Source organism: Cotesia glomerata, linkage group LG5 (assembly GCF_020080835.1).
Source record: "Cotesia glomerata isolate CgM1 linkage group LG5, MPM_Cglom_v2.3, whole genome shotgun sequence".
NCBI lineage: Eukaryota > Metazoa > Arthropoda > Insecta > Hymenoptera > Braconidae > Cotesia > Cotesia glomerata.
Genome location: NC_058162.1, coordinates 3,262,272 through 3,272,600, shown reverse-complemented (window position 1 = coordinate 3,272,600; position 10,329 = coordinate 3,262,272). Strand labels below are relative to the sequence as shown.

Here is a 10,329-nt window from a genome sequence, read left to right as displayed (position 1 = left end):
GTTTAAGAGTTTCTTCCGCGGGAGATTGCGGAAATAGATTGAAGTTTTAATAGGATTCCCTTCTATTTAAGCTTAAAAAGGAAATGAAGTGGTCCAACTGGTTGGAGTGACTGGGGATGATGGCGGCAAAGAAGGATCCGCCGCAGAGAGAGAAACTGTCGATTAGAGAGTTAGTAAAAGTTCATTGAGGCGATATTACCGATATAAATCTGAAGTCTTGTTGGTTCTCTGATGAATATCGTTGAGTAACTGCTTTTTTATATCAATTTAGTTTTAATTAGAATATGACAATGCAATAAAAACCATTTAATTTAATATCAGCAAATCTCAGAAAAAGACCTGCAAGTACTCAGAAAATATAAATGAAAATTTTGACAAATACCACTTGTTAAAAATGCACCGTGAGCACTGAGACTGTTTTAAAGATATATCCCTGATGTTATATTCCCCTCACTTGAGTGCCCACAAGCATTTCACATATTTTCTCATGCTATGCACATATATATATAACATATATAAATATATGGAAAATTGATGTGGGCACTAAATGAAAAGGTCCTGATGAAAGTAATTACTGAGCCACATCCAAAAATGTCACGGTTCGAAGATCGTTTTAATATGTCGGGGAATTTCCGGTATCAACTGGTTTATCATGCTTGAAAAGAGTTTATCCCTGATGTCAGGCTATCCATCAAGAGTTTTCTTCATTTCGAAAATCACATGAAGTATATATTTTTCATATATAAAATATACATAAACATATGCAGCAACGATGTGGGTGCTCAAATGAAAGATCTCGATGAAACATCGAGTTGTTTTCGCGGTACTTTTAAATGTCAATAATTTTTTTTTTTTGATTTGTACTGGGAAATGAAATTCAAAATAAATTTTAAAATTTGTAAATAAGACAAAAATTATTATTATATTGTGAAATTTAGACTCTAATTTTGATCCAGCATCTGTGCTAAGCCAAAAAGAATCACATGAAAAACAGAGTTATTTTCAAGATAGAATTAAAAATGAATTTTAAGATCTTGAATTTGAATTTTGTTGTTGCCTAAATAAACCCATTTTAATTGTAGTTTCATTTTTTGACCGATAAATCAACAATGAATCATGTTTGTGACCTGATAAACTGTTAATTATGATTTCATGACCAGATGTTGGAAACGAATTGAATAATTTAATATTACAACTTTAACTTTAGATATTTTAACATTTAAAACGAATTATTCATTCGATCTGATCATCACTAACCTCTAAGCCATTATTTATCATTTTACTTTAACATATTTTAATTTGCGCTCTGTTTTGCAGAAAATATTTGTTATTACATCTGTGGGATGATGTTGGCTCATTTTGGCTTTATTTACCTTATTATGTCAAACGAAGGGTTTTGGTTGAAAACCCAAGAGAAAAAAGAAAAATGAAAGCCTTGATTTATAAACATCTATATAAGGAAAACGTCAAGAGTTTATGAGCAATTCAACATAATTGAAACTAACTTGTATTGAGACCATTTGATTTTGAAGATATAAGTCTGTCCCATATTTTCTGACGATACCTCTGTTTACCTCAATACCTGGCCTTCTTTCATATATATTATATATGTATGCTGAAAAATATATGAAAATGCATGTAGGCACCTCAAATGAAAGCCTTTATAGAAAAGATTATATGTTTCATAATAGTTAAGAAAATACAGTGCAATTTAACATGGTCATGTAAACGATTCCTGCAGCCTTTGAGAATACGATATTTTAGATATGTGCTCATCTCTGATTTATATCTGGGCTTTGAAAAGTATCAATACCACCTTTTTCATATATTTATATAAATTATACATATGTATATGAAAACATATCAAAAAGCCTAAAATTGAACCGGCCAGATGACAAAAAAGAGTATTTTATGTTTATAATTAAAGTTACCAATGAGTAATTTTAGCCTCTCACAATACAGGTATAAAGCATGCTTTTATCAGCCACTTGAGACACAGCAGTTTTGGCCAGACAACAAAGGAATTAAAAACCAGGGCGAGTGTCCACGCCTCACTCCCCACATGTAAGCTGTAAAAAATCAAACTATATTCGTACGATACTTATATGAAATATATATTTAATTAAAACAAATGATTAGATTTTAATGAAATGAAAAATTAAATGGAGATGTATAAGGGCTATATTGAAATCATTCAGCGAACTAAAAAGATTTAAAAATGGATAAATTTGATTTTACTAATTGTAAATTAATAAATGAAGACAATGAAAATATATGTAATTTATGTAACAAACAAATAAGAAGAATGAAGAACATGCCACTGATGAAATGCCAAACGACGTTGTGAAAATAATAACGAGTGAAATAAATGCCATTGAAGAATATAATAAAATATATTATCTGTGCCAGGCATATAAATCATAATGACTAAGTGGTATTAAGTGGAATAAGCCATTCAAAGTATTACATTATTAAGATTCAATAAAAGTATTGAGTAATTAAATGAAATAATGATTCATTTTTTTTTTCTACTGAACAAATTGATAAAGCTGCACTGTTTAAAGCCAGAGATTTATAACAAGTCTACCTGAATCGACACTTTCGAGTATTATTTTGACAGACGAATAACTTAGTAACCTATCGAGGTCAACAACATCATCGAGAGGCCCAATCAGCCTTAAGTGACTGAAATCAACTTTGTAAAGTGGAGTGTATTCCCATATTTACGAAACATACACTCCACAGTGCTATATATTATTTTATATTAATTTTAATATTAATGTTATTATCAATTTTTTTAGAAGGTAATTATTAAAATAATTAGCTGTTACTTTCTCTGTCAGCCTTTTTAATTTTAATGGAATAACCGCCACAACTATTCGGTTTATCTTTTGTTAGAGCATTTATTTAAGCGTCAAGAGTATTTTTCATTTCTGGCCGTCCATTTCCGCTTACTAACTAGGCATTTACAGTTCCACTGTCCTATATTTAATTAGTTAAGGTTGAAAATAATTTGTTATATATTAAAGTGTGGACGAAAAAAAGGAAGATTTTTATCAATTCTTATAAGAATAAATTTAAAAAATTTGAAATAAAAATTAAAAAAATTTGTTTAGTACAAAATGTTGCAAATATTTTTGGAATACTTAAAATAATTTTAAAAAAATGTGTAGTTTTTAACTTGGGACTCATTAAATGGAAAATATCTACTAGGCACTTAGTCCTGGCTAACAAACAAATGAAAATAAAAATGGGGCCACCTCTGGTCAACGAAAAACAAAGATAATATTGATACCATCCTATTATATCATGTAGCTAGTATAATCCAGATTACAATGAGTATAAACCAGGAGATTTGCAATTCCGGATTTATTCTGAATGAATTTTAACAGATATTTCGCCGAATATAATCTTATTATATCCAGTGTCATCCCTTGTCTTTCCGTAGTCTTCGATTCATCTTTCTTTCCAGTTATTAAACTTTTGTTAAATTATAATACTAATGAATATAGAAATGAAGCTATGACACTGGATATCATTCAGATTTATACCTCATGATAATGCTGAGTAAAAAATACAGATATTAAAAATCCAGATTGGTATATTCTGGGATTTATCAGTGCATTCTTGATTTTTTTTATACCAATAATTAATTTTATAATCTTAGTTTCTGCCAATTTATTTTTGCATTAAAAAATTCAAAATATTATTAAATTTATTATTTTTCACATAATCTAGGATTATGGCCTAGTGTCATCTTTGTTCTTTCCTGCATGTAGAGCTCATACTTTTACTCTCAAATTTTTTACTCTGTCAAAATCTTCAACACTGTAAAAATTAAGTAACCTTATTATTTATGCCGGGCTATTGGTGAAAGAAAAATGCAACATTAAACAAGACGCACTAGCAATTATATTATTTTTCCTTTTCCTCAGAACTACAATCTAGAGTGGTTATGAAGCTTAATTGAATATCTCGAGCCTGCAACAGAGTTTATCTTTGAGTTTCAAAATGAAGTTACCATCTTTGATTGCAATTAACATCTCTTGATTATAATTTATTGAGTACTTACAATAATTATTGACTTTTCAATAGTATTGTTTACCATTATTAATAGTAACTATTACAATTGTCAATTGCCTGATACCACCTATTATTTTGTTACTAATTTATTTTATTACCATTTTAGATAGTAGGAGTTACTATTTTTGTATAGTAGGTAGTATAATTAATTTTTCTCCGTGTACTATACTTATACTGTTAATTTTAGATGTTTTTGTCAAAGGGATAATTTTGCCATGAGATTTTTACTTTGGGATATTTTGCTATGGGATATCTTTTAATGAGATATTATTTACTAGGATTTATGATCGGACACCCCTTTCTTTCAGATGTCATTAAATCACAAACAATAATTACCGTGTTTTTTGGTAAATCGACGGTGAATTTGTGGAGTACTTCGCGCGTATTTCCTTTGCAATGTACCAAATAATGCACCATTACCATCCATTACAATGAAAGTCCAAATTTATTATCATCTGCTAGCAATGCTGTTAATGCTTCTGTATGGAACTACAATAAAATAACAATTATTATTACTATTATTTAACTTTATATAATTGAAAATTATTTAATATTTATTTTAAAAAATTAGAGGCTAAAAAATTTCATTTTTTTTTTTCAGTAAAATAAAATTATTAAATAATTTTTCAACAAAATAAAAAAAAAAAAAATAAAAATGCGTACCTTGTTGTCGCATAAATATAAGGAAGTATTAATAGGTTTGAAAGGTTCAAAGTCAATGTTGACCTTCTTTTCTTTTCCTTCTTCAGTGACGATAGTCCCGCAATATATAACCAGGCCATTGGGAGGTACTGTCAATAAAAATAATCTCATTTATTAAATTACTCGAACCGAGTGAATTCCAGCTTACTCTTATATCCCTATAAATATTATTATCATTAAAAACTACCTTTCGTATATAATTTAAGACGATGCTGCACAGATGTGATTGCGCCAAGTACCGATAGCCTATTTACACGTGACTTGATGTTAGACGCGGTACCGAATTCATCGGCCAACATCTTGCTGACCCGGGAGATCTGATCTTTTGGTGGTATGATCAGGGAAATCATACTCGTTCCATTCCTAGTATAAAAATTAATTAGTCAACAATTGAAGGCACCATATGTCAAACAAATTATATAAAAAAATATTAATAATTACCCCCTGGCCATCTCAAGACTCTTGATGAGTTTCTTGATCTTCCAGATCTCAACATTTCTATCAGCAGAAGTTTCTTCGTTGGACATTTTTGTGCGTGGTAATAAATTTACACCGTGGCAATTTAATTAAATAATACGATTCGGAAAAACTCGGGTTTCAGGTCCAGCCTGATCCTTGGCAGACCAAGGGCAAGTTCAACTGTTACTATCTGTAATAAAAAATTATCAAGTATGAGTAATAATAATAATAATACTAATAACAATAATAAAAATTATTATTATTATTATTATTATTATTATTGCTGATATTAAAAATTTTTCAATATTGAAATTAGATTTTTTTAATTTAAATTTAAAAAAAATAATAATTGTTATTATAACAATAATAATAATAACAATTATTATTATTATTGCTGATATTAAAAATGTGAAGATTTTTTAATATTGAAATTAAGTTTTTTAAATTTTAATTAAAAAATAATAATAATTATTATTGTTGTTGTTGTTGTTGTTATTGTTGATATTAAAAATGTGAAAAATTTTTTAATAATGAAATTAGATTTTTTTAATTTTAATTAAAAAAAAAATATTAATATAATAATTGTTATTATAACAACAATAATTTCAATTATTATTATTATTATTATTGCTGACATTAAAAATGTGAAAATTTTTTTAATATTGAAATTAGGTTTTTTTAATTTAAATTAAAAAATAATAATAATAATAATAATCATTATTATTGTTGTTGTTATTGTTGATACTAAAAATATGAAAAATTTTCAAATTTTTTGATATTGAAATTAGGTTTTTTAAATTTTAATTAAAAAAATAATAATAATAATAATAATTGTTATTATAACAACAACAATAGTATCAATTTTTATTATTATTATTATTATTATTATTGCTGATATTAAAAATGTGAAAAATTTTTTAATATTGAAATTAGGTTTTTTAAATTTAAATTAAAAAATAATAATAATAATAATTATAATTATTATTATTGTTGATATTAAAAATGTGAAAAATTTTCAAATTTTTTGATATTGAAATTAGGTTTTTTAAATTTTAATTTAAAAAAAAATAATAATAATTGTTATTATTGTTATTATAACAACAATAGTATCAATTTTTATTATTATTATTATTATTATTGCTGATATTAAAAATGTGAAAAATTTTTTAATATTGAAATTAGATTTTTTAAATTTTAATTAAAAAAAAATAATTATTATTATTATTATTGTTGCTATTGTTAATATTAAAAATATGAAAAATTTTTTAATATTGAAATTAGTTTTAAATTTTAATTAAAAAAAAGTGTAAATTTAAAAAATAAAAAAAAACAAATTTTATAAAAATTTTTTCACCAATAAATAAAAAAAAATTTTAAGATGTCTACTAATTTCAATATAATTTTTGACAATAATATATTAAATTAATTAGTAATAATTTTCTAAAATAATTATTAAATAAAGTTTATACTGAATAGAAGCTAGCAAGATCATCAATAAGAACTGACTAGATCCAGTTTATACCGGATTATGTCAGTGGAAGAATGTATGTGGAGGCAACTACAGCAATGCTACACTACAATCTACACTATAGACTATATATACTAGTATCGTTCACTCTGTCTCATTCACACTAGCAAGCCCGCCAGAGCTCTCTCTTTCTTATTCTCACATCGTGGCACCAACTACCAACTACTGCTGCCTTCACCGCGGACTGAGTCACTTGAAAAATTCAACACATTTTTTTTATAAATTAAAACCTAAATAAAAATAAAAAAAAAATACTTAGGAATAATTGCAATATATACGTACTATAAATAATTATAATTATAAATAATTACAATTGGAATTTATAAATTTCAATATGCCTTATGTCGAACTAACGGTGTAACTAACCAACGATCAATTGATCACCACTTAATAAAAACAATTTATTTAAAACAAAAATGAGTTTTAAACTTACTCTGACCTCGCGACTAATTTGCGCGTTTTTAACCGTCCTAGGACGGCGTGGACTCCGATGCGGGCGGAATCACGACAATTGATACAATATTTTTATTTTTTTGATACACGCACACGTCGGCCATAAGCATAAAAAGGCACTATCAATGCTACAGTCCGTGGAGGCTGCTACAGTAACGTCACTGCGGACATTGATGGCGGTAACGGTAACTGGAATTTTTTTTCAAGAATATTTTTATTATTTTATTACTTATAAATTACTTATTATTCATTATTTATTTAATTACTTTTTTTTAATAGTAAATTTTAAGCCGAGTTAGAATTTTTTGTGAAGATGATAATTTTTGGTGGGAGGTTAAAGATTTATTTTAAATCCGCGCCATTTGCTTTACGCATTTCCGTTCGGGTGGTTATTCACCGAACTAAACACGCTGCGCCATCTTGTAGGAAAAAATTTACTGTGTCATCTAGAACTCTAGAACTGGAGTGTTGCACCCTGGTGGTAGGGAAGAAATTACTTGTATTTGTAATTTTGAGCTACAGATGGCTGCAATGGAAGCAACTTGTTCCAGTATTCATAACTCTAAACTCCAACGATCCAAACAATCCGACTATTTAACAGGCGAGACCAGTGATTGCAGTTTCAATCGGTTTAGCGAAATGAATGGAAATTTTGAAAAAACGTTTTTAGAGATAATAGATAATTTAATAAACTATTTCACCACAAAGTGTTTTTTTCAAAAATTTCATTCGTTTCGTGAAACCAATCGAAACTGCAATTGCTCTGCTGTTGGGAGTGCGACAGAGATAGTTTCGTTGAACTCCGTGAGAGCAAAGCGAGACAAAGATGGTCTCGCCTGTTAAGGTTGTTCGTACACTAATGCACTTGTAAATATCAAAAGCTAATTTTTTTATATGTTATGAATAGCTATCTCATACGTTTAAATTAATTTTGCACGCCTCATAGCGCGAAGCGCGTGAGGTTGTGCTTTATACTCGACTCTAGTCAAGGTCAAGCAATTTTGTCATCTTTAAATGCCTCTATCACAACCATATTACACTTATACAATGATATAAGTAGATGTACATCGAAAAAACACTTAAATTAAACCATTTTTTACTTTCTAAAATCATTTCATGCTATTTTGAAAAAAAAAAAAACGTTTTGAAAAAAATTTTACGTGGACGTCCGGATGTCACCCCATTTTGGATGTATTAACGATTACTCCCGAAAAAATTGATATGTCAAGATCGGACCTTTTTTATTAGTTTAAGAATTCAATGAACTGGGTCCGTATTTCATATCAGTGGCCTAGTTTACGTATTTTTTTTTAAAATTGAATTTTTATTAAAATTCACTACGATACAACCGTACAAAGCCAAATGAACTTTTCTTATTTGTCACGTGAAAACTCTGGCGCCACTTGATCAAGCTAGATTTTTTTAGACTGAGCGTGTTCAGCCGAACTAAGTCCTGAGTAAACTTAGTAAAATATGTATAGTATAGTAGATAGATATATGTATAGCAGGGAATGCTTTGACTATACTTAGACTAACTAAGTTTACTCAGGACTTAGTTCGGCTGAACACGCTCACTGCGTGCGCATATGACTAAAAAAAAGGCGCCAATATTTAAAAAAAAAATAAAAAATACTCTGTAAGAAATTACTTAATTATAATTTTTTTTTTTTTTTAATCAATTACACAATTAATTTTTTTCTTAAGAAATGAATGAGCGTTATGAGGCGTGCACTTTTGGATTTTCCAAACTTTTTTGAATTAGATCTGACGAAGGGTTATCTTTTAATAAATTATCAAAAAATTGAAATTTAACATGTAGTCTATAGAGACTATTGGCGGATTGCACATATATCGATTTATTTGACTACCTCATAGGAAGATTAAAAAACAAAAAACTTGTATTTCAGTCAATCAACTTTCGTAGAATACGTTAAAAATAAAATGAAAATTTTCTGACGAAAGCTTTTAAAGATATTTTAATGCAAAAGATGAGAAATTCACGAAAATTCCAGGCCGACATATTTAAAAATAAGTAAACCACGTGATTCAGCGCAGTCTTGCAACATTGCACAGAACAGAACGCGCGAATTTTGAATTTTAATAATCCCTGTGTATATTTATGGGTCATGTTTTTCAACTCAACACTACACAGCTAGATAAATATAAACAGATGTTATGCGCGGTGTTGCCAGGTCTGAGTTTTGTGAAAAAGTACTTGAGTCAAACGTTGACTATTTGTTGTTTTTGTTAATGAAATTATTTAATTATTTAAATTAATAATAATGTAAGGTAACGGTTAAATTATAGTAATGAATTTTCGTATTCAAATTTTTAATTTTAATGAAAAAAAAATTTAGATTCTATTATGATTTACGGGGTACTGTCCGTGCAACCTTAAGCGGGATGGAGAGTTTAATAAATGTTTTAAATAATTTGAAACGATAATTGAATAAAAGCTAATGTTCACTAAGAGAAAAAAAATTGTTGTCCAGGTAAGGATTTCTTCGGTCAATAAATTTTTTAAATGCACCATTTAAATTTATTGATTTCTTGATAGAAGAATGTCAATATTTCAATATTCATTTTCAGTATGGTAGGTAAAAATCTGAATGATACTAAAGTTAGCCGACGTTTTTAATTTTTTGATTTTTTTTTAATAATTAAATTCGAACAAAAAAATATTTTTTAAAAAATGCACTTACAGTTTTTCAAGTTTTTTACAAATGACAATTTTTTTTTCTTGTCTTTTATAATCATTTTTTCAATAAAAAAGATTTTTTTAATTTTTAAATGTCGGCTAATTTAATTTTCATAAAATCTGTAGCTTTATTTGAATTAAGTTAAAAGTATTATGATACTGAAGTTAGTTGACAGCTGTCAATTTTTCAAGCTTTTATAACAAATCAATTACAATAATAAAAAGCTTTTAAAAATTTCCACTAATAATATATTTTAATTTTTACATGTGGAATTTTTTTATTACATTTTTTTTTCATAATTATTCTATTGATGATACTAAAATTAGCTGATACTTTTAATTTTTTTATTATTTTTTAAGTTATTAAATTAGAACTAAAAAATATTTAAAAAAAATTGCATTTACA

General features: G+C 27.3%; 1 pseudogene; it reads right to left on the bottom strand.

The window, feature by feature from the left end:
- Window positions 1–2,190: 2,190 nt before the first annotated feature.
- LOC123265310 lies at window positions 2,191–7,362 on the bottom strand (annotated as a pseudogene).
- Window positions 7,363–10,329: the final 2,967 nt, after the last annotated feature.